Source organism: Dermochelys coriacea, chromosome 11 (genome assembly GCF_009764565.3).
Source record: "Dermochelys coriacea isolate rDerCor1 chromosome 11, rDerCor1.pri.v4, whole genome shotgun sequence".
NCBI lineage: Eukaryota > Metazoa > Chordata > Testudines > Dermochelyidae > Dermochelys > Dermochelys coriacea.
The window spans coordinates 62,644,775-62,667,582 of record NC_050078.2 but is presented as its reverse complement, the minus strand read 5'-3'; the positions used below and the strand labels follow the sequence as shown (position 1 = coordinate 62,667,582).

Sequence of the window (22,808 nt, the reverse complement as noted above, 5' to 3'; positions counted from 1 at the left end):
TTAAGGTCAGGCTTGACAAAGCCCTAGCTGGGATGATTTAACTGGGACTTGGTCCTGCTTTGAGCAGGGGGTTGGACTAGATGACCTTCTGGGGTCCCTTCCAACCCTGATATTCTATGATTCTATGATTGAGTCTTTTTTTCAAATCTTCCGGAAAGCATAGGAAGAATCCTTTGTGTTTACAATTCTAATCACCTTGATCATGTGGCCTAGCACCACCCAAAACCAACTCAGTTAAGGAATCCCTGGATCTGGCAAGAAAGAAAGCACCCATTCTTAATGACAATAGCTTTCAAGGGCTGCTTGGGAACACCCTGAGGATCACTTGCTAATGATGCTGGGATAGGTATGGCTGCAGTTGCTAACCCTTTCGTGTCCCAACTCCATTTACTTAATGTCACTATAGCTATGGGAATTTCTTCCTCGCCTTTGCCACAACACTACAATCCTCTAGCCCTCCAAATGTTGTGTACGGAGATGCATTTAGAGGGAATCTAAATTGATATATGTTGTTGATCCCTTATGAAACAGTCTATTGTTAAGGTTTCAGAGTAGCAGCTGTGTTAGTCTGTATTCGCAAAAAAGAAAAGGAGTACTTGTGGCACCTTAGAGACTAACAAATTTATTTGAGCATAAGCTTTCATGAGCTACAGCTCACTGCATCCGATGAAGCGAGCTGTAGCTCACGAAAGCTTATGCTCAAATAAATTTATTAGTCTCTTATGTGCCACAAGTCCTGTTTTTCTATTGTTAAGGGCTCACAGCCTGGAACATATGCAGTGTTGTTGTAGCCGTGTTGGTCCCAGAGAGCCAAGGTGGGTGAGGATATATCTTTTATTGGACCATCTTCTGTTGGTGAGAGAGAGAGAAGGTTTTGAGCTTACACAGAGATCTTCTTTGGGTCATGGAATGTAGACATTTTAATGGCTACTGTGGGGGAATGGGAACACAGCAGCAGAGTCTCAAACAATGCATACCTCTAACTACAGGGGTTAGATACATACAGGGAAAGTTCCTCAGGCAACCAGAGAAGGCCCATCCAGACTGGCAGCAACTCAAGTAGTCTGTGTGAAGTCACTCCTGCCTGTGGAGAGAAGATGTGTGACCTTTCTTTTGTTCTGGGGGAGGAGGAGTAGGGGGAGAGAAGTGACTGAGGAAAACTAGCTCAGTTAACTAAATGTGCAAATTTAAAGGGTATTAGCTAAAGTACATTCAATCCCTGTGTAGATGGTCTCTTCAAAAGTAAAATGGCCTCAGTTTGCTTATCTTAATTAGCATTAGTGAATTCACTAAGTGACTCAATTAACTGGTTTCAGAGTAGCAGCCCTGTTAGTCTGTATTCGCAAAAAGAAAAGGAGTACTTGTGGCACCTTAGAGACTAACAAATTTATTTGAGCATAAGCTTTCGTGAGCTACAGCTCACTTCATTGGACGCATTTGGTAGAAAATACAGTGGGGAGATTTATATACACACACAGAGAACATGAAACAATGGGTTTTATCATACACACTGTAAGGAGAGTGATCACTTAAGATGAGCCATCACCAGCAGCAATTAACTGGGGGCTTGTCTACTTAAGCAATTAGACCACAGGAAGGTGAAGGGGAAATCTACCACACACTAGCCTGCCTTGGTCTAACTGCCTATGAGGACCCTGCTGACATGTGTTAATAGTTTGTTACTGCACTTTGAGATAGTCCAGTTTCAAAAGGGACTAGACCAAGAGTGTTTTAACAAATGTAATACACATCAGCAAGGTCTATGCAGACAGACCAGGGCAGGCTAGTGAGGGTAGATTCACCCTTCACCTTGGTGTGGTCTAATTGTTTATGTAGACAAACCTTAAGGCTCCTTTACTGCTCCATTGGAACCTCCACACAGGGGTTTAATGAGTTTAAATTAACACAACTTAATTTGGCTTAATTTCCAATTATAGACAAGCCCTTAATCTCATTTCCCCTGCTTGTCTCTAGAACTAGGCCTGAGAAACCTGAACTCTCACCTATCAAGAAGGAGGCAAGGGAGAGGAAACAAGGTAATCAGACCAGAAAGGTAAGTGTCTCTTTGAACCAGCCTTAGATTGGAACAACCTAAGATAGAGAAGGGACTAAAAGTTAGCAGGGGAAAAATAAAAAGCTAGCAGGCTAATGGGCATAGATGGACCTTCTGGACAAGTATCACATTTGGGGCCAGAACTAGCCTCCTATCATATCCTGGCTGCTGGGAACATTTATAGTACTCTGGAATTATCTCTAATAATATCTTAATGGGAGAAGGTATAGGAAAAAGTGGGGACTAGACCACATTCCAGTCTGCTGAGTAATTAAGTGTCAATTTAAGTAGGGAGAAGACTAGTGCAGTTAGGTTGCAAGGAGAATGGAGTTAAGTAGTGAAGAGAAACGAAAGAGAAAATAGGATTTTTAAACCAAGGATGGAAAGGGGCTGTTAAAGATGAGATGGCAGCCAGGTGTGCATGGAAGTAGTTGTCTACCCCCTTATGGGAGGCCACAATTACAGAATTTGCACTTCTCTAAGTGTGAAGTCTGCATAGGGCTAGTGCCCCACTTGTGCTAAACTCTTCAAAAATGAATGGGAGGAAGTGAGACCATAACCCATCCATCCAGTGGAGCTGGCCAGCTGGACTGATCATTCATATTGGACCCTCTTAAAGGGATGTGGGTTAAGTACACAAAGTGGTTTAAATTGAGAAGAGAGGTATCCTGGATTCTGTGCCTCAAGGCTAGCAAAAAGAAACTATGGCATGTTTATGGAAGACACCATAATATAGATTTACATATGGAATATAAATATAATAAACTTGTCATCCTGAAAGTTTTCACCTTTAATAGACTCACCTTACTCTTCTACCACTTAAATGTAGCCATCTCTGGTGCAGAATTCAGTAGCTATTCTGTACCACCATTGCTATAAATCAGGGAGGAGGAGACTAATTTATGCCCAGATTTTCCCACAATGCACTAATGCATCTCTTTGACCTGAGATAAGGAGCCCTTGACTCTTAGTTTTGTTTTAAAACCCAGTTATTATTCTGTAGCGAATGTCATGCCCATGCAGGGTTTTATGCCCGTTTGTATTACCTGGTTCTGGCCTGTTCATCAGCCTCTGTTTGGGGTGACCAAAAAGCATTTTAAAAAATGAAAAATATATATTTGTGTTTGAAACTTCTGAGGCTCATACAAATGTAGAATCAAGCAGGAAAGTTAAATGGGCTGGAAAATATGTCACTTAATTCCTGGCTAAGAGTCGCAACACCAAGAAGGAGGTGGGAATGTCATAACCCTAAAATATCATGGGACAGTCACATGTCAAAGGGGTGTGGATTGGACAGGAGGCACAGGTCACTTTGGTGCCAGGTAGCCCATCAAGTAATTCTAGACAGCACCAGCAAAGAGGTGGGATGAAGTGAATTCCAAGAACAAGTTCAGGACAAAGATGACTTGTGGCCCAACCAAAATTAGACCTCTCCAGATCTGGGTCCCTGCAATCAACTTCGCAGCCCTCTCCAGTAGTAAGGGTACCTCCAGGAGCATGAGCAGCATCAATCGGACAGAAGAGAATGAGTTCCTCTTTCGATAAATTGAATCCAGAGTTTGGTACCTCCCCTGAAAGCCATGTCTCTGATATGGAGACTTAGACATCCCCAGGGGTTGGGTCAATGACCATTTCATACTTAAAACTAAAACCCTGGGGGTAGATATATTAAATGTAGTCTCTTAAGGTGAAAGCTCATGCGGCCTCTTGCTGCCAGCAAGGGTGGGTAATTCTTCTAGACAGCAAACAGGTGATGCTGCCATGAAACTAGATTATCATTTTAACATCTCTGGAGTACAATTCACCCGCCTCCTGAGGCTGAGTAAATAGGATTTATGCAGGGGAACTATGCATGGACTGTCAGTAAGAGATTCCTCTGCCTTTCCCCAGCTTTCAGAAAGAGCTCAGGGTAGGAGCCTAGTACCTCCACACCAGCAACTCCAGCCACAGGGCTGCAGTAAGGCCTGTTGCCCACTGAATAGAGATGGGGAAGGCAACTGAGCCCTTGTAAGCCCCTCTGTTCATGGGGGAAGGTGAAACCTGCACAGGGCCTGTCTTGTCAGCCCCCTTGGTGGGCACCCTACATTCAGCAGCCCCATGCACTGGGATCCATTGTCCACCAGGCCTCAGTCACCTGCTCAGGTTGGAAAGAGACAATAGTTGCTCCCTGCTGCAGGCTCTAACCATTCCGTTGGGATGCATTTGGTAAATAGTAATTCTTGTGTTTGGCACTATGTGGACGGGAGGAGACTTTCACTGTATCCTAAGCCCCAAGAATATTCTCTTGATTTACAGCCCTTCTCCAGGCTAACTTCTTCCAGTTACACCTTTCCACTGTAACTTCCTTTCCTCTCCACTCTCCTAACATGGCCCCCTCAAACTAATCCCAGAAAACCGGAACTGATTAATACTTTTAAAAAGTATTTAAAGCAGCACTATATAAAACAATGGACACATGTCATGGGGGATTTGAACTGTGTTCTGAACCACAGACCTGCTCTACACACAGGATTTGAGGGGATGATTTATTTTAAATACAATAGTTATACCAGTACAACCCCAATCATGAAGACAGTTGTGTCCCTGTACAGGTGCCTGATACTGGTGTATCTTATTTCCGCATCCCACAACTTGGGTGTATGGACAAGGCCTCAGAAGACTTGAATGCTTTTTAACAAGCAGAGTTGACCTTTTTGAGACAGCCTGTGTAGCAATTTTTCCTTCCCTCCCCCTGCCCCAGCATATCACGACTCCTGTCCACTGTACTGGCACTGATATGTATAGGACTGGACTGAGGATATGACTCCTGCTACATCAAAATTGTGTATAGGAGATCGTCCAGGCCTCCCCTGAAAGAGTGGAGCCCTATGCTTATTCCTTTGAGCCCTAGCGATCAGTTTGCATCTATTTCCCAGGCTATCTTTGCAAAGAAAAGGGCTAGAGACTTCCTTGTTTGTGTGTGTGTGTGTTTCTTTAGCTGAAAGCTGAGATCCTCCCCCACCGGGCCCCAGGTTTCTCAGTGCTAACAAGGAGCTCTCTCACATGAGCCCAGCAAGGCCCCTCCAGCTCAACAGTGACAATTGTGTGTTTAGATTTTAAATACATCTTTGTTAAGCACTAGCTGTGAAATAATTCTTCCCCCTAAAGGAAGCTCCTTCAGTGTTTTCCCTGTTTTTGTAGTAACAGACCCTGAGCATATAAACAACTTCACTGCATGCTCCAGTTGAGTCAATGCCTGTTGGTAAGAGCCTCCCCTCAGAGAAGACACTACAGAAAGGAATACATCTAATTCCAAATACTTGTAAGTGCTAGAGATATTTAAAGCATTAATCAGCAATTAATACAAATAAGAAACTCAATCTCTCTCATCATTAATACTAATTATGCTTTACCGTTGTATTTTCCAAGTAAAATGACAAGCAACATGCATATGGAAGAGGCTGGCTGGCAGACGTGCAGAAATGGGGAAGCAGCTAAAATGAAGGAGAAAGAAAAGTGATAAGGGAACTTGAAAAATAAGTAGGATCACTCAAGCAGTAAGGTGCAATGATAAGGGTATCAAAGCTGGTCCGTGGATATTTCAGGCATTTAGGTCAGTGTTTTATAAAGCTGGCTTCTGATTCAGGGTGGCTGAATTGTTGTGTGTCCAACTTGACTATACCTTCGTCCTAAGTTTCGTACCTTCGTCTAAGTACCCACAGCTTCCAATAATTTGGTTCTGGGAATTTGGCACCTATGAAAATCAGGTCCCTGGTGTCTCAAGCTGGGTAATATTGGTGACTTAGAGGAGTGTTTGTACGGATATTGTCCCAGAGCCTTAATATACCTCCTTTTCTGTGAGGAATTTCCTGCCCTGCAGGGTGAATTCCATTGACTAACGCGGAGTGCCTCCCTGTGATGTTCTGGGGACTACCCAAACCAGTCAGGAGTTCAGTCACTGCCTGCCCTGTAACCTGGGGTTAATCTTATGCTACTATCGGATCCCTGACACCAATAGCCACCCCACAAGCATAAAAGGCTCGTCCTGGCTTCCACCAATGTGCATTCTAAGCTAGCGGCGAAATCTACAAGATATAACTAAACACAGGGAGTGTCTTGGTCATGAATAATGACAAAGGATGGGACTGGTATATCTTGGGGAAGGTGTGTGGACAAGAAACACGCTGAATCTTTCACCTGAGGGGCAAGATGGCACTGTGTACTTGTCATGAAAGGAGGCTGTAAAGCGCTGCAAGGATTTTAGGTGAGCAATGGTCTACATGACACAAGTATCTTCAGAATGAAGTCTAAGCTCTAGAATGTATGCTGATGATGATGTTTTATATGTGACCATTTGTTTCCACTACTTCTATTTGCTATTACTTGAACCCCCATGCTTTGTTAAATAAACATACTGAATTTCACTATAACCAGTGCTGCATGAGGTGGAGTGGTGTCCTGAGGTGGAACTGGTAAGCTGGGATGTACCGTTTTCTGTGGAAGCAGCAAATCTGTGACTACTGCAAGTGTCCAATGTACCAGGGGTTGGCAGCTCCAGGGAGATTCTCATAGGGCTTGCAGGTTGGGGTGAGGCTATTGATAACCTGTAGAGTGACAGGGGATCTGTGAGGCCTTGTGGATGCTTGTGTTGCCCATGGCCAGAGCAGCTGGGGAGCAGACCCACAGCAGGCACAGACAAGGCTTCTTCCTGCTAAGGGCAGGTGGTTGTGAGGTGCCTGGGTACCACGGGGAAGCATCAGAACATGAAAAACGGTGGATTGGACAGAGTACAGTGCAATTCAGTGCTGCATTAACACACTGTGGTTTGGCTGATAAGTTCCTCCTGAGTAATAGCAAGAGAGGTCAAAGAAGAGAATTCCTAGCTAAGCACCTCATTGGCATATTGGAAAATGCATTTATACCTATGTCCCTTCAAACATGACTCTCTTCTTCACCTACGTTCTACCCCCATTAACTCTGCCCTGCTGAGAGCAAGGGGAGTGGATGTGCAGGAGGTTTAAGATTTAATTCTGCTCAGTGTGGAGGCTTAGCTTGGTCTACATTCTAAAATTAGATTGGCCTTTCTATGTTGCTTTGGGCTGTGAAAAATTTTGCACCCTGAGTGCTGTAGTTAAGTCAGCCTAACCCTTGCTGTAGATGCAGCGAAGGAGATGGAAGAAATACTTCTGTCACCCGGCTACCATCTCTCGGAGAGATTAACAGCGCTGATGGGGAAATACTCCTCTTGTCAATCGTTGGAAGCAGCTACACTATAGTGCTACAATAGCACAGCTGCTGTGGTGCTTTTGTGTAGGCATACTCTTACACCTAGTGGTTAAACTTACTGGTAGCTTCCACCCACTTTTGCTCTAAACTGGAGCACCGTACCCTTGGGCTACCTGTATGTAAGGACTCGTGGGATCGCGGCCTAAATCAATTTATTCTCTCACTCCCACGCATGCACACTCGCACCCCTGAATATTAGCCAAGCACTTGAAAGCCATAGGGACTTGCTTTTTATAACAAGTGCTTTGTATCTGGACTTCCTCTTGCTTCACTTGGCCTAGCCATAAAAGTGTGGGTTGGCTTGCTATATATGGGTCTTAGCTGAAAAGCAAACAGAGGGTGGAAAGTTCATAAGAATAGTTGTCTCTGCCTTTGTATGATCTTCCAGGGCTGCAGAAGCATCGGTTTGTATTCAGCCAGAAGCCATCTTAGAGCTGGATTAGCAATGGCATAATGCCTTACAAAGGTGCTGGAAATATTGCTCTAAACAAGCATATTTCATGCTCCTATGTGGTCTCTAGCCTACCTACGCTTAAAGGAGCTACAGCCTGTGCATAATGAATAAGTATACAGTCATTAGACCCACATTTACCAACCAATAACACTCAGGGCCTACAGCTATTCTACGGTCCTTGGAGTCGAGAGAAAAAGGATATCTTTGTGTAGCAACTGTTGACAAAGGCTGAGTTTTTAATTTAGATGACTCTAATTCTTCCAATAAGATCTGTTCTGTAGCAATGCCCCCCTTCTGTGTGAAGGCCAGTGTTATTTACCTGTCTACACATACTGCTCAATACTGGAACAAGAATATCTGAACAGCAAAAGGCCAAAGCCAGGGCATTCATAGAGACTCACACTGATTATAAAAAGAAAAGGAGTACTTGTGGCACCTTAGAGACTAACAAATTTATTAGAGCATAAGCTTTCGTGAGCTATAGCATGAAGTGAGCTGTAGCTCACGAAAGCTTATGCTCAAATAAATTTGTTAGTCTCTAAGGTGCCACAAGTACTCCTTTCCTTTTTACGAATACAGACTAACACTGTTTCTACTATGAAAACTGATTATACTGCCGCTCATACCTTCAAACCCCATGATGACCACTCCTGTGTGGTGTATGTAACAGGAGTAGCTCCTGCAGGCATTCTATGTTAAAGCAACATCTCTGCAGCTAGTGGCTCTGTGTAAGTCTGAAAACACGTAAGATTTAAAAATAAAGCTTGTGCACTGGCTTTAGGTAGAGGACACTAGATTGGAGAGATGTTAATTGTATGAGAGGATGTACAGCCTAATTGAAAGGATGCTATATTGGAACTCGGGAAACCTGGGCTGTGCTCCTGGCTCTGCCACTGACCTGCTGTGTGACTTAGGGCAAGTCACGTTCCCTCTCTGTGCCTCAGTTTACCTCCCCCCTCCGGTCTGTCCTGTCTACTTCGTCTGTGAGTGCTTTGGGATTGGGACTGTCTCTCACCGTGTGTATGTACGCTGCCCAGCACAATGGAACCCTGCTCTCAGCTGGGACTTCCAGGCACTCCTGTAATACAATTAATAGTGATAGTTTATGTGGACTACAATGCTGCTTTACATGGGGCTATGCCCAAAAGGATACCTGGGAGACCACTTTGCTTAGTCCTTGAATATATCTGCCTTGCACAGTAAACATGTGACATTATAAGAAGGCTCACTTTCGTAACCAAGGCATGAAGAAAAAAGAACAACCTGTGATGATTGCACCTTCACAAAGGCCTGCTGGTGGACGTTATTATTTATACTGTGACAGTGCCCAAAATGTGCAAGGTGATGTACAGACATATAGGATGATCTAGGTCCAGATCCTCCTCTGGTGTAAAGGGGCTTAGAACCATTGACATTGCTGGATTTCACAATGATTTCTGCTGTGACAGCCTGTGTCTTTGCACCACTAGTGCAAGACTAAAGAAGAGATCTCTGAATAAGGGAGTAGTTTTATTTTCCTGTAACAGAAAGATATGCAAGGCTTTTCAACAGGAGCATAAAATACAGCCCTGCTTTGAATTCCCCTTTGTTTTTTTTCCTCTAAGTTTTACAACCTTACTTATCTGTAAATGAAAGAGTTATATGTATTTTTTTTTCATACCGTGCTGCATAAATACATCCTCATGCATCCAGGAACCTGACAGCTGCCCTCAGAGATACAGTGTGACCGCTTAAAATCCAAGAATCAATCACTGAGATATAGTGACTATACACAGTTTCCAGTAGGATGTATCACAGAATCCAGGAGCTAGCTATTTGAGATATGCCATCATCCTTCTGATAGATTAAAGCACCACAGCCAGGAAACAATTGTGTAAGAAAAAAATGGTATCATAGATCTGCCAGGTTACAGCGCAGATTCCAGGAGCCAACCAGGGGCCGGTAGTGCTGTATCTCTGTTTCCAGAAACCTTCAGAGAAGCCTGTTGACAGTTCTGTTCTCAGACAGCCCCATTATGACCTAATTAGCATACATGAATTGCAGATTTAAAGCATTAAAGTGATGTACAAATCATTAATTTTTTGTCAAATCCATGTCAGCCTTGTGTATGCCTTCCTATTTTAATGTTGCATGACAGTGAAAAGAAGCCTAATCCTCAGTATATAAAGAGGAGAGATTTGGGGTAGCTGATATAATGAGATCTATTTAAGCACTGTGTATTTTCCAGCTTTGAGTATATTTGCTTGGAAAAATGCTACATTTGTCTCATTAGGGTTAATTGTGAAAGGATGTAAATGTATTCAAAACCTTAGAGGATATTCTAGGTGTTATCTGAATGAAATAGATGTAAAGCTGACTTCATATGAAAACCTCTTTTTAATTTTGAGGTAAATAAAAAAGATATATTTATTACACACACAGGATGGGCCTGATTTTTAGAAGGGATGAGTACCTATATCGCCACTTGAAGTCAGTGAGAGTTCTTGGTTTGCAACATCTCTGAAAAAATCAAGCCATATATGTAAGTACACGCTCTGTGCAAAAAATTGACCCCATTAGTGTGATATCAAAATAAACATATAAAGTCCATGTCTGTTCTACTAACTTCCAAATAAAATTTAGCACATCTAGGTACACCAGAGGAAATGAGGACAGCTTTACAGAAGATGTTTATGCTCTAGCGTATGCAAGAGTCTTCAATATTCTACACAGCCTGGGGTTAGTTGCTCTTCCAGTTGCCACACATGTAATCATGTTTGATGTTCTTTCTGCTATGTGTCTTGGGAATGCAAACCCACCCATTTTGGCAGCCTTTGGATCAGACATTGACTGCTTGCTGTCGCCTTTCAGATTTCCCTCATGCTTGCCCTCTTTGGAGTGGGCTTTGAAAGAGCTCTCATGTCTTATGTTAAAAACAAAATGATAAAAACACTATACCGTGCTAAGAAAGAGAGTTTCTATTACAGCCCTCCGACCACCCCATTAGAGTGTCATCCTGGTCCCATTTCATTCAACTGATTATCCCTACAGAATACTTTACTTTAAACCTAGGTTTGTTTTTTTTATCTAGTGATGTCCAGATGCAGGAAGCGTAGGGTGTATTACCTATTGACTGTCGTGTAAAGTCTTTCACCCATCTTGATCCATGTGTTCATTGGCTTCAGTGGGGCTGGATGGAGTTTAGATGATGGGAGATTTAGCCTACAGGCTACACTTAAGCCTGTCAAGAACAGCAACAAATAAACTATTCAATTCTGACAAATCACATAAACAGAGACACTGGCTGGGCTTTACAAAGGGTCTAACAGAGTAGGCACCCATTTCCCAGTCCAGTGGGTGTTGGACTCCTAACTTCCTTAACATCCTTTGAAATTCCCAGCCTCCTTTTCCCCCAAGGTCATAATCCCATCAAACAGCAGTGTCTTTGAAAAGCCCCAGACTTCCCCATGATCCTGAAGCAGTAGTTTTGAGCAAGAGGCCTTTGTTTCAGTTCTGCCAGTTTCAACAACGCTTTTGGGTGGATTATTTCTGCTCCAGTTCCTTAGAATGACTTGCTGAGCAATGAATAATCCACAGTGTAACAAATCTTTTCTGACAGCAGATGAGTGCAGAGATGACTCTCCTCTGGCCAGTGAAATAGGATACAGAGGAATGGAAGTGCCTTTCAGAAATATGTTTGGAAAGAGACAGCCCAAGTTGTGTTTATGGCTCGAGAGATCCATGGCTTATACCTCAAAGTGCCCTCATCATTGTTAACCCAGTGGATTTTCCAATAACCATGTATATTTTGGGTAGTAGGCATCAGAGCATTTTCATTGTCCTGTAGTATACCCTATCATCTGGAGCAATAAGGAACCAAGGCTGTGAATTAAATCCCTCTGCAGCTTTATTGGTTAAAATTTTGATCATTCTTTTGAGAGCATGCCATTGTAAGAGTAACACACCAGTATCTGCATGTTAATAATAGTCACCTTGGGATAGCCCAATTCAATTCAGTGTAGGGTGATTATCCTTTTTGATCAGCATGGCGGAGGTAAGGAGCTAATGACTTGTGTCTATGTGAGAGAGAAGCTCGCAGAGAGGAAGGATGGTCTTGTGGTTGAGATGTTGGACTTGGACTCAGGATACCTTCATGGCACTAGGACTGGGTCTTTCTATTTCCACCCCTTTCACTCCTGCTGTTGTGAGACTCTACCCAGCTAGGATGGAAATGCTGTTGACTGTGGGAGCCAACGAGAACAGGTGACAATTATAGCAGTGCCTCTGGTGGGGGAGTTTGTCTGCAATTTGTAGCTAAGGTATGCACCTTGTGCATCTTGCTATGTCCCCAGCTGCTTGTGGGTACCCAGGTAGCAACAGCAGCCAAGAGTGCTTTTAACCATTTACGCCTGGCAAAAAAGTTGTCTTTTCCTGTTGAATGTAGACTTTCACCACATTTGTCTGTGTCTTTGTCACCTTCAGAGAGAATTACTGCAAGGTACTCTACATAGGGCTATGCTTTCAGACCACTTTTCGCAGGACAGAATGAGGCAGCCTGTTTATTAAATAAAGTTTTATGTAGAGAGCATGTTGCACCTCTGCACTGGCTACCCATTTTAAACACAAGAACGGCCATACGTGGTCAGACCAAAGATCCATCTAGCTCTGTATGCTGTCATCCAACAGTGGCTGGTCCCAGATGCTTTAGAGGGAATGAACAGAACAGGGCAATTTATTGAGTGATCCAGTCCCAGCTTCTGGCAGTCAGGGGTGTAGGGACACCCAGCGCATGGGGTTGTGTCCCTGACCATCTTGGCTAATAGCCATTGATGGACCTATCCTCCATGAACCTAATTTTTTTAACCTAATTGTACTTTTGGCCTTCACAACTTCCCCTGGCGACCAGGGGGATTTATATAGTGGCATTATGATACTTTTTGTCTTATTAGCTATCTATTTCCTAATGTTTCCTAACATTTTGTTAGGTTTATTTTTTTGACAGCTTCTGCTGCTGCACGTTGAAAAGATGTTTTCAGAGAACTATCCACAATGAATCCAATATTTCTTTCTTGATGGGTAATAGCTAATTTAGATCCCATCATTTTTGTACATGGTAGGGAGCCTGGCAACCCTCTCTTCCCCCCACAGCAGCAGCAGGGGTCCTGTGCTGACCCCCCCACCCCCACCCTCAGCACCCCTTTCCCAAGACTTAGTCGGGGTATATAGTACAAGTCATGGACAGATCATGGGCCACGAATTTTTGTTTACTGTCCATGATCTGTCCATGACTTTTACAAAATATATGTGACTAAACCACAGCCTTAATTATGTTTCTCAATGTGCATTACTTTGCATTTATCAGCATTGAATTTCATTCGTCATTTTGTTGCCCTGTTTTGTGAGATCCCTTTGTATCTTTTTGCAGTCAGCTTTGACCTTTACTATCTTGACTAATTTTGTGTCATCTGCAAATGTTGGTACTTCATTGTTTATCTGTCTTTCCAGATCATTTATGAATATGTTGAACAGCACTGATCCTACTACAGATCCTAGGGGGATGCTCTATTTACCTCTCTCCACTGTGAAAACTGACCATTTATTCCTACCCTTTGTTTCCTGTCTTTTTACCAGTTACTGATCCATGAGAGAACCTTTTCTCTTATCCCATGACAGCTTACTTTGCTTAAGAGCCTTTGGTGAAGGACCTTGTCAAAGGCTTTCTGAAAGTCCAAGTACACTATATCCGCTGGATCACTCTTGTCCACATTTCATTGATTATTGTTAATATTATGGTAACACCTGGAGGACTGAACTGAGATCAGGGCCGCATTGTTCTAGACCGGTGGTCTCCAACCTTTTTACTCTCAAAATCACTTTTTGATTTTAAGTTCAACCCAGGATCTACCCTGCCCCTTCCCAAGGCCCTACTCCTTCCCCAAAGCCCCGCCTTGCTTGCTTCATCCCCCCCGCCCTCTGTTGCTCACTGTCCCCCACCCTCACTCACTTTCAACATGCTGGGGTTGGGGTTCGGGAGCGGATGTGGGCTCTGGGCTGGGGCTGAGGGGTTTGGAGTGTGGGAGGGGGCTCTGGGCTGAGCCTGGGGCAGGGGGTTGGGGTGTAGGAGGGGATGAGGGTTGCTGGCTCCAGGAGGGGGCTCAGGGCTGGTGGTTGGGGTGCAGGCTCTGCCAGGTGGCATATACCTCGGGCAGCTTTCCATTGGCAGCACAGCAGGGCTAAGGCAGACTTGCCTTTGCCCCATGCCTCTCCCAGAAGGGACCAATGCACTGTGGCCCCTTGGGGGGGGGCATATGGTTCTGCGCACTGCACCTCTCTACAGACACCGCCCCCACAGCTCCCATTGGCCACAGTTCCCCATTCCAGGCCAATGGGGCCGCGAGGCCGTGCTGGACGCTTCCAGGTATGGACGCTTCCAGGTATGGCGTGAGGCCGGGGCAGGCAGGGAAGGGAACCTGCCTTAGTGGCAGTCCTGCTGCACTGCCAGACCTTTAGTGGCCCAAGATCACGATCAACTGGGAGAGTCGCCAGGATCGACCAGTCGGTGATCGCTGCTCTAGACACAGTGCACACACTTAGCAAGAGAGAGTCCTTGTCCTAAGAACCTTGCAATGTAAACAGACAATATAAAGGAAAGGTGGGAGGGGAAAAAAGCATAAAAAGTGGCAATGATGTGCCACAGCAGGTGACTGCTAATCCAAGGCCCTAGCCACCTATCAATATTGACTCTAAATTGACTCCAAGATGAAGTTTAAGGAATTGGTTTTTGTCCTTTAAAGTCCTTTAAATGGCTTGGCTCCTGACTATTTGAGCGATGCCTCTGTCTCCATGCATTACCATGACGGTTTTGATGTGTCATTGGAAGCGTTCAAGCTATGCTCTCAGGTTAAATGGGAGGAGGCTGGTGGCAGGGTGTTCTTGGTAGTCCTTGACTTTGGAATTCATGCCTCCCATCCCCTGTTGTATTCCACTACTGCCTGGACTTGGTGACCTACACACAGACCTGAATACAGAGACAATAATGTGAACAGAACCCAGCTATGGGTGCAGGTATCGTTATGCAATAGGCATCGCCAAACACTGAAATTCAGTAAGTCTCCATATCCCTGTGCGCTCAGGGTGAAATACATCTCTTTACAGAGGGCCTACAAAAAGGTGTGTTAAAATCACTGAAGTCCTATTTCAGCCCTCTGGGACTCCAGTGGCAAGCAGACCTTGTGCTGGCCCTCTGCACAGGGTAAATTTCATCCCCCTCCTTTACGCGCAGGAACACCTGCTAATAAAGTAGTAGGATGTGAGTCAAAAATGCACACGTCTGAACAGACACCAGCATGCAAGTGAGTTCCTTAGCTGTGTATTTCCAACTCTGGCTTTCCTCCCGCTGCTAAGGAAGAGTTACTTGACATCTGCACAGCAGTGGTTTCATTAGCACAGGAGCTTGGTTCCCTGCATTCCCTGCCCTGGTCATCACCTTATAATTTGGATTTATATACATGACACTGTGCAGGATCAAGTCTAGTATCCTGACTGATCAGCTGCAGTGGATTTTGGTCATAGAATTCTTGGCCTGACCCCCTCAGTACCTTTGCCAAAATGTTAATGTCCAGACCACTTCTTGGGACCCCCTTAGTTTTCTTATGGACTAAAAAATATGGAAACTAGATTCATGGCACACAGCTCCTCTCTTGAGTTCAGAATCCCATGGAACCACTGAAGCAGGATCATAACAAAGCCCACTAATTAAGCAGCAAAATCCTGAAGTATGCCAACTGGCTCTGGGGACAAGTTTAATTTCATTAATTTGATAGCTGCTGCATCATCTCCTGCAGGAATTGGTGTATTGAGCCTGTTCCTGGGCTCTGATATGAGCGACGAGAGCACGAAAACTCCATTTCATCCAAAAGTTCAGACAGTCTAGATCCAAATTGCACTTTATTAGCTATCTTCAAAAGGCATTATTTATCAAGTATTTTCTGGGAGATTGTTCAATCCACGCCCATTACCCATGCAATTTCCCCATGTTGCGTTGGTTAAGCTAGTTGCTGCTATCATAACTGGACTGACAGCAACCTATAGGCTTATCTCCACATTCCAGATCTGTCTGTCTTTTTATTTAGCATGACAGGGCTAGGATTAGTCAATCCAAGGGATTTTGCACAACTATGGATAAAAGTTAGCCTGGAAATTTGGCCTTTATATAAGAACCTATGTCAGCTTTGCCATTAAAATTCAACTGAAAACACTGATGAGAACCCCATATTTATATCTGAACGCCAAGAATATCTCTGTGTTTTTCCACAATACAACTAATCCAAATATATCTTAAAACCTGAGTTCAAATAAAATGAAACCACAAGAGGTACGATTATCAAAAGAAGTAAAAGCCTAAAATACTTGGTCATGTTCATAACCTGGTTCATTTGAGTCCATCAAATCCCAGGCCTGTTCCAGGATTCATCCCATTGTTCCCTCTGCCTTCTCTTGTCACAGTCATCAAGTCTGGCAAGGAGGAGCTTCAGTCTGAGTTGAGGAGTCGAGATCATTGGTCGGGTTGGGAGTATTGTTGATAAAGATACTGCATATGCTAGTCATCAGAATGTAGGATTTGCCATGCCAGCCCAGCCCATCTTGTCTGGTAACTGGCTTCGTCAGTGGTCAGTATTTCATGATTCTGGCTTCCTGGTCCAGTTATCTGATAAGTTTTTTGGCATTTCCTTCATTGAGTACATCAACCCATTTGAGGTGTTCCTCATTGTGCGTAGTCCAACCCCAGTTATTTTAACTATGCTGCCATACTTGCCCACTCTGAGGTTAGGTTTGGGAAAGACTGCATTTACATTCTTCATCTTCTATCCATCAAAGTCTGTTGAGCCAGAAAGATTCCGGCTCCTGTTGTATTTCCTTAATTATACCAGCCAATCCTGGGATGACAACAGTGAGAGGGATTTTATAACTAATGGTTGCTACATTTCCTAAGGGGATTATTGCCTTAAATTTGTGTAACAAAACCTTCTGAGTGCTATCATGCTAAATAAGTCAATTTCTTAAAATGTTGGTAATACCAATGATTCCTCAGAGAACATAGCACCAACTTTTCTCTTGATTTGGAACACGATACAAATAATGCAGCTACCTTGTAATGCACTAAAAGAAGGGAGATGGGCAAATAGCATCGGCTTGATCAAAACATCGGACAATGGTTCCCAAACTGTGGGTCAGGCCCCCAAATGGGGTCATGCCATCAGTAGATGGGGTCACGGTGATCTCTTTTGTGTGGAAGACACCATTTCGCTCCTCACCAGCGAGGGATGCCCCTGGTGGCTCAGGTTCCAGCCGCGTGGCACTGGCCGTCGCCTCAACTGGCTCGGTGGCTCTCAGCGGGGTGCCCTCTGCAGCCGGGTTGATGGAGGAGTCCAGGGGCTCCTCGGAGGTGGGAGCAGAAGCAACGGTTATGGGGAGGGAGTATGGGGAAAAGGGGGCTGGAAAGAAGTCGCCCAGATCGAGGCCCGCTGGCATAGGATCGTCCTCCCCTTGGGTGACCGGGGTCAGACCCAGGGCCTCGATCTCCTCATATATAGAGGGGAAATTGTTTTCCGCTACCCCAGGATTCTCCCCGCCGGCACCTGACGCGATGGTTACTTCGGGGCACACTGGGGTTTCAAATAGTGCCTCGGGGGTCTTGGAGGGGAGGGACTCCCGTGGAGGGGAGATACCGTCTTCCAGTGCTGCCACGTCTTCCCCAGCCGGCTCTGGTGGGTGGAACACACCCGTGGGTAGAGCGGAAGGCTCGGCATCGGTGCCCCCTTCCTGGTCTTCCGGGGGGCCTCCGCATCAGATGGGAGGAGCGGAGCTCGAGCCTTCTGCTTGCCCCGCTTCCCCTGGACTAGGGCCCAGCCCTCCATGGCATCATCCGGGGGCTGGCTAGCAGGGGTTGTGTCAGGGGGCAGAGGCGATGGCTCAGGGACTCGAGGGGGTAACGGTGGGGCAGCACAAGGGAGGGAAGATTCCCCTTGGGGCGGGTCCTCTCCCATGCAGGGCAGTGTACCTGCCGCACCCTCCTCCACAGGCCTCGCCAGATTGCAAACAGCGGGGGAGGGGTTCTCCCGCTCGTTTGGGCATAGTGGGGGAGGTACCCCTTGGGCCCAAGCGGGAGCAATGGTGGACTGGGAAGGAGGAGGGGCAGTTTCGGGTGCCGGGCAGCCAGGGGCGTCGGCGATGACGGGGCCGGTGTCCTGCTGGGGCTCGGGTGTCCTGGATGCCCCTCCTTCCCGGGCCAGGGGGCAGTCCCTCCGGACGTGCCCCATCGCCCGGCAGAGGTAGCACCGGGCCTCCCCCGTGGAATAATGCACCCTGTAACGGGCCCCCTGGTAGGGGACTAGGAAGGACCCCTCCAGTGCCTCTCCGTCGCGCGCCGCCGACGGCAGTTGAAGCTGCACTTGCCGGCGGAACGAGAGGACATGACGGAGGGCGGGGTCTTTGCAGCCCAACGGGAGAGGGCTGATGATAGAGATGGGCTTCCCCAAGGTAGAAAGGGCGGGTAACAGTGCGGCATTGGGGAGAAAGGGAGGGACGGAGGTCAGGACCAGGCGGACGCCCAGGTCCTTTAGCGGCTCTAAGGGGACAAACACGCCCCCCACCGCCAGGCCCTTCTCCACCGCCTCCTGGGCGGCGGCCTCCGATGCTAAGAGGAAGACGACCTTGCCATATATTTTGGAGGCCGCCACAATGGCCGTGGGCCCCACCACCCTCGCCAACGCCCGCACATAGGTTTCCACGTGGGGTGAGGCGGGCACCAGGAGGCAACGGACGCCGTGCTTCCTGGTCATGGTGGGAAAGGGGCCCTGGCCGCTATAGATGGTAGTGGAGGCGGTGGGCTGGAGAAATGACGTAGCGGCAGGCGGGGGGGCTGCCGCCACCTGGGCGTATGCTCTGGGGGCCTGGGGAGGGACACCTGCAGAGCTCGTGGAGGGAACAGCGGGGAGGGGCGACCCAGCTGGAGATGGGGCCGGGGCATTGGGGGCAGCCCCTGCCATGGAGGGCCTGGTCTTTTTAGCGGGGCCCTTCCCCTTCTTTTTCCCCTGGCCCTTCCCGCCGGCTGGGGGGACTCCCCCCAAATCTGAGGGGGTGAGAGACGTGGCAGCAGTGGAGGTCACCCCGGTGCCCGTCGCTGCTGGTGCCCCAGCGGGGGCGATGGCAGATGGTTTGGCAGCGGAGGTAGAAGCTTGGGGGGGTGACAGAGGGGCAGGCGGGGGAGGGGGAGCTCGGGCTACTGGAGAGGTCTCACCCGTCTCATCCCCCGCCATCATGAGGAAGGAGGAAAGGGGGGACACCAAAAGGAGAAGGGGAGAGGGGAAGCAGGTCGACCACTCCTCCCCGCTAGGCTGCAGGCAGGGGAGGAGGGCGCCAAAAGGGGTGGGCTGGACGGGGGGCAATCAGGGGTTAGGGGTCAGTCACCGACACAAGGTGGAAATTCCGGCTCCTCTTGGTGCACTACGGGGGGGGATTCAACAACATTGAGGGTGCAGCGAAGAGGGTTGCAACTAAAAAGGGGAATTGCACAAACGCATGGGAGGGGGCATGGGCACACGGAGCGAGGGGCTAAGCGGTCTGGGGGTAGAACAGGGAAACCAAGGGGCTAGCTTCAGAGGCTGGGGCGGGGCAAACAAACAAAGGCTGCAGAAGGAAATGGGCGGGGCAGGCAAACAAACTGAAGCTAGTAAGGGGGGCTGGAGCAAAAGAGGAGGCAAAGCAAGTGGCAAATGGGGCAGGTAGTAAAGGGCAAATCTGGGGTTAGGCAGTCCGGGGGGCACACCCCAGGGCTGCAGTTGCAGCAGTAGTAGCACCCAAGAGTGGGAGGTCCAGCAGCCAAGTAGCAGAGAATGGAGGTGTCTGGCCCAGCCAGGGGAGCAGCTGGAGCAGCAGGGAGAGCTTAGGGCCTAGTAGTAGCAGGAGTAGCAGCTTCCCACCTCCCTCCAATCTAGAAGGCTATGGGAGAGAAGTGGGAGGGAGAGAGGGATTTGCTCCAGGCTAAACAAATCACTGATACCAGGATCAGTGAAATGGAAGCTACTCCAGGTCAATTAAGACACCTGGGGACAATTAAGAACTTTCCAGAAGGCAGGGAGAAGGCTAGGTTGATTGGGACACCTGAAGCCAATCAGGGGCTGGCAGAAACTAGTTAAAAGCCTCCCAGTCAGTCAGGTGGGTGTGCATGTCAGGAGCTGTGTGAGGAAGTTGTGCTGTTGGAGAGGCTGAGTAGTACACACCATATCAGGCACAAGGAAGGAGGCCCTGAGGTAAGGGTGAAGTGGAGCTTGAGGAAGTGAAGGCTGCTGTGGGGGAAGTAGCCCAGAGAATTGTACATGTCATGTTTCTAAAAGGTCAGCTACCATAGCTGATACTATTAGGGTCCCTGGGCTAGAGCCCGGAGTAGAGGGTGGGCCCGGGCTCCACCCCCCCACACCTTTGCCCCTGATTAATCACTGAGACTGGGAGACAACAGAGAATGTGCAAAGAAGGATAACTTCTCCTCGCCTCCCTCACTGGCTTATGACAAAAATGGCTCAGTAGACTGTGACCCTTGTCTCTAGAGAGAGAGAAGGGTTATGTGGAGGGTCACAGTGAGCCTCTGAGGTTAGCAAAATCATCCAGAAATGTGGGACCCATGGAGGCAAGGAAAGAGCTTTGTCACAACTGGTGTCAGCAGTGGGATTTTGTTCACAGTGTGGCGGAAGAAAGAGGATTTTTTTAAAAAAAAAAAGTACACTGGGGGTTTGGATTTTTTGTTTGTTTGTTTGTTTACTTTGTACCACAATGGAGGAGGTGGTAAGAGCTCTGGTACAAGCCATGGCAGCCCAGCAGGAGGCCACCCAGGTTCAGGTAATGGCACAACAGGAATCTATGCGGCTACAGCAGGAAACCAATCAATTATTGATAAGCCAGGCAACCCAAGATCATGCTCTCTTGAGAGAGGTGGTGGACCAGCTGAAGATCCTCACCACCCAGGTCCAGGGGTCCAACGGGACGCAAACGCTGTGGGCCACTGATTGTCTGCCAAAGATGACGTCAAGAGATGATGTAGAGGCATATCTCCTCTCATTCAAAAGGACTGCTCAGCGTGAGGCGTAGCCCCAGGAGCTCTGGGCCAGCATCCTTGCCCCTTTTTTGTGTGGAGAGGCCCAGAAGGCCTACTTTGACTTGCCTGCCACAGATGCCACTGACTATACCCGTCTGAAGGCAGAGATCCTAGCACAAGCAGGGGTAACGACAGCGGTAAGGGCCCAGAAGTTCCATGAGTGGAAAGACCAGGAGAACAAACCCCCGAGGTCCCAGCTATTCGACCTCATACACCTTGCACGGAAGTGGTTACAGCCCAAGGTGTGCAGGCTGGAGGAGATTTTGGAAACCCTGGTCATAGACGATTACATGCGGGGACTGCTGCCAGATCTCCGCAAATGAGTAGGCCAGAATGATCCATCCACGTACGACGAGATGATAACACTGGTAAAAAGACAGATGACAGCCAGGGGACTGACCCAACTACCCAAGGAAGGCCCCTTTCGAAGCAAGCACCCGACCCCAACCCTGGAAGGTTGGGCAGCCAAACCCCTGGGGAGTCCTAGGTGGAAGGGGGGGGGCGAAAACCAGTGGGGATCCCAGAAGGAAGGGATTGGCCTTTTGAGTGGGGGGAGCTCTGGGACTAAACCCCCTAACCCCTGGGATAGGGGAGTGATTAAATACAATTATAGATGTTATGCATGTGGGGAGTGGGGACACATAGCACAGTGTCCCAGTACCGAGGAGCGTATGCAATGTAATCTGGGGGATTGGGAGGTCCCATGCTCCCTTATCCACCTTCCGGGGGTCGCATTAGCCCCGCATAATTACACCAGGCCAGTGAGGATAAATGGAGCAGAGACTACAGCGCTTGTGGACTCTGGGAGTGCTATCACCCTCATATCGGGTAAACTGGTAAAAAATAATCAGCTGCTACAAGCCAAACGCGTAGCAGTGACATGCGTGCATGGAGCCGTGAGCCATTACCCCACCATCCCAGTGGAGACAGAGGTTGAGGGAAACCCCATTGAGGTGACCGTGGGCGTAGTTCCTAAACTCCCATATCCTGTAGTCATTGGGAGGGACTATCCAGGGTTTGATAATTTACACCCCCCCCCCCCGAGAGGCTGGAGGGAGATGGGGACCCTGAGGACAGCGATTCATCACCAGGGGAATGTCAACCCCCGATGTTCGCTGAGATTTCTCAGGATCTGTTCTCAGCCTCCCGAAAGACCCGGAAGACAAAAAAAGGAGAGGAAGGCCACAAAGGCCTTGGGAACCTGGATCCTGACCCAGGGCCAGAAGACCTCCCTAGTAGGCAGATGGACGCAAGCAGCCAACAGAGAAACTTCCACCACAGAGAGTGAGCCAGAGGCTGCCCCCAGCCATGAGGGTGGCGAGCCATTGGAGGAAGCAGAAGCTGGCCCCTGGAAGCTTGGGCAGGTTAGTCCCAGGAGAGAGACTTTTGGGCGGGACCAGGTGGACCCCAGATATAATAATGCCAGGAAAGAGGTGGCCGAGATTGATGGAATACCCGTGGATGGGAAGGTCCGGGACCTTCTTTACTTTATAGTGAAGAAAGATCTCCTGTACTGAGTGGTGCAAATGCAGGAGCAAGAGATACAGCAACTTCTGATGCCACGAAAACATCAAAAAGCCATATTGAGTCTCGCCCACAGTCACCTGTTTGGAGGACACTTGGGGGTAGAGAAAACCCAGGCACGGATCCTGCAAAGGTTCTTCTGGCCAGGAGTACATGAAGATGTCCGGCGATACTGCACCTCTTGTCTGGAGTGTCAGTTACATAACCCTCGCCCGCACTTGCGGGCTCCTTTGGTACCTCTTCCAATAATAGAGGTTCCTTTTGAATGGATAGCCATGGATCTGATAGGGCCCCTAGAGAAGACAGCTCGGGGCCATGAACATGTGCTTGTTGTACTGGACTATGCAACCCAGTACCCGGAAGCTGTTCCCCTGCGCAACACA

General features: G+C 47.6%; 1 long non-coding RNA gene across 2 annotated transcripts in view; it reads left to right on the top strand.

The window, feature by feature from the left end:
- Nucleotides 1–1,861: 1,861 nt before the first annotated feature.
- The window catches only part of LOC119863672, an 80,378-nt gene continuing 59,431 nt past the window's right edge, over nt 1,862–22,808 (top strand). Inside the window, exons 1-3 of one of the 2 annotated variants that reach the window (XR_005295703.2) lie at nt 1,873–2,053; nt 5,234–5,354; nt 5,462–6,444. This is a non-coding gene — a long non-coding RNA (uncharacterized LOC119863672). Of the gene's footprint in view, nt 2,054–5,233; nt 5,355–5,461; nt 6,445–22,808 lie in introns of those variants that run through there. The other variant, XR_006278090.1, reaches the window with a different exon arrangement.